Source organism: Schistocerca serialis, chromosome 3 (assembly GCF_023864345.2).
Source record: "Schistocerca serialis cubense isolate TAMUIC-IGC-003099 chromosome 3, iqSchSeri2.2, whole genome shotgun sequence".
NCBI lineage: Eukaryota > Metazoa > Arthropoda > Insecta > Orthoptera > Acrididae > Schistocerca > Schistocerca serialis.
Genome location: NC_064640.1, coordinates 707,536,384 through 707,538,851, shown reverse-complemented (window position 1 = coordinate 707,538,851; position 2,468 = coordinate 707,536,384). Strand labels below are relative to the sequence as shown.

At 39.2% G+C, this 2,468-nt stretch overlaps 1 non-coding gene across 1 annotated transcript; it reads right to left on the bottom strand.

Annotated features, from left to right (window-relative positions):
• Positions 1-524: 524 nt before the first annotated feature.
• Positions 525-599, bottom strand: Trnat-ugu (transfer RNA threonine (anticodon UGU)). The gene has a single exon. It is a non-coding gene; the product is annotated as a tRNA-Thr (tRNA).
• Between the last annotated feature and the right edge of the window lie 1,869 nt (positions 600-2,468).

The window sequence follows — 2,468 nt, the reverse complement described above, 5'->3', positions numbered from 1 at the left end:
ATTATATTAGAGATCTATCATTAGCAGCATAAAACTTATATTCTTCATCAGATCTCGAATATTTATGCCAATCCATCGTTGTTTTCCATACGAATAGTCATCTCCCATCTTCGGTGTGACATCTGAAAGTGTTGCAATTTTCCATAAGGAATAACAGACATTTGTATTGCTGGAACAGTTAAAATTGGATTCTTTGTTGGTAGGTAGATGCAACAATGGTCTTGTATGGAAGGGATTTAGAAATGTTTCTTGATTTCTTCTGGTCCAGGTCTTCTTTCTTCCTAATCTTCTGTATTGAATCTTGTTTTCTTGTTGCATCTTGCTGTCTTTTCACTTGAGCCTTCATTCTTCTCTGGACTGGGAATTGGGGTTTAAGACCTGCTTAACCTCATTATTGTATAATCGGTTCTTATTGTATTTTCTTTAAAATCGTTCTGTATCCTTTATTGTATCATAAAATTACATTGAAATCCAGACTTTTAGCTGCTGATAGGTGTTGATAAATGGGAACAGTTGAAAATGTGTGTCCCGACTGGGACTCGAACCCAGGATCTCCTGCTTACAAGGCAGATGCTCTGTCCATTTGAGCCACCAGGGACACAGAGAATAGTGTGATTGCAGGGACTTATCTCTGGCACACTACCCGTGAGATCCACATTCCCAACTTAATGTCCACACACTACATTTGTAGTTCCCCTGCCGACTATAATCATTACTCGTGGCAGTCAATCTACTGATTCCCATAAGAGTTCAGGCAATGTGAGTGCATCTGCACTGAAGATCATTGGCCTGTAAACCTTATCTATATGAAGATGGTATCTGTTGTGACATGCGGTCGCAACCTGAGATACCGATCACGGATCTGCCACCATTCCCTCTGCACTGTCATTTCGTTCAGTTTCGTGACTTGCATTAGATACATTTTGTTGTACATCCATTTCTATCCTATCAAGTTCTTTGGTTTGCCCTATATGCAATGATCAACATCCTTCCGCCATCTCAGACCATCTAACTAACCTCTGTCTTTCACGATTTGTGTGAACCTGAGCTCTAGTCAACATGAAGATATATGACCTGACACGTCTCCAAAATATCATAGACACAACACATCATTAGCACCGCCATCTACAGTTTGTGGGTATTCAAACCATCTCTACAACGCCGTGAATAATTTCATGGATGCCAGAAAGGTTATCCACAAGCTACTTTTACAGAAAACACAAAAAATTTTATTTACTCATTAATACAACCTTTTCTACTCTGTGGATCACACATTTACAGTAATCTGACCACTATGCAGACACATACATTGAGTAACCTTGTCACTTTCTTGTTTTTCAAAAAACACTTTTTGTTAATACCAAATTTTAATTTCTCTTTCTAATTTGACTAATTGCCATCGTGGCAGACCAGCTGTCATCCTGGCAGGGTCGCCATTATCTGATACTCCACTCTTTTCACATTCATCAGTCATCAGCAAAAACACCCTTCGTTTGTATTTAAAATAAAGCATTTGTTTATTTCGCTTTCGAATTTCACACTAAAATGCTCAGTGGCCGCGCAACCTCTCACAGCGTCAGTAGTTGGTAAGCTATCTGTCAGATGATTGGATCTTTAGACATCTTGTACAGCTTCCACATATCTCGTTAATGTATACGGTTACCTGAATATTCTTTTCCTCAGCTTCATGAACTCAAGAACCCGCGTTCGCGGACAGGAAGTATTTTATTGGTGCTGCTGAAATGAGGTATGGAGGATATCTGCATCCCAAAAAATCCAGCTCACTCCAGACTCCCAATATTCCATTCTACATTCTATTGAACGTCTTAACGGTTTTGCCAGCTCAAGTATCACGCTTTTGAACGGACGCCGTTGGTACTTTGAGGTCACAATTTAGAGGTGAAGGGCAACTCAGTTTATATAAACTGTCTGTTGAAACAGCCGAAATAGTCCATACAAAACAATTACGTCTACGTCTTTTACTTGTGTATACTATTATCATTGCCTCCATTCTTTGTTGTATTCGGTGTCCTGTATTTTGATCGTCCGTCAAATCAGTGTGTCACTTTTGTTTTCATATTCTAAAGCAGATGTAATAGAAATTGCTGTGTGACAACGAAGTAAGACTAGGTTGACAACGAGGCAAAGTGGTCAGAGCCTTTTTTGTATCACTCCTACTAGCCCCATCAGCCACTATGCCAAGTGTCTTCAAGGGAAAAGTGAATAGTACTTCATCAAGCACTACCAACTAGTTTCCAGCGTATGCTCATTCACTGCGGTTCACTGTCGCTGTGGGTTGTATACCCACTGCAAAATGAACATGTAATAAATGTTCATATAATACCCTAGTGCTTATTAAAAAGGTAAGTCCTTAAATAATTACTGAATAAAAAGCCAGATTTGTCAGTTCATTGCTAAAAGGCTCTTATTTCTCAGAATTCGGAAGCTATTAGTTTTCTTCCTACTGA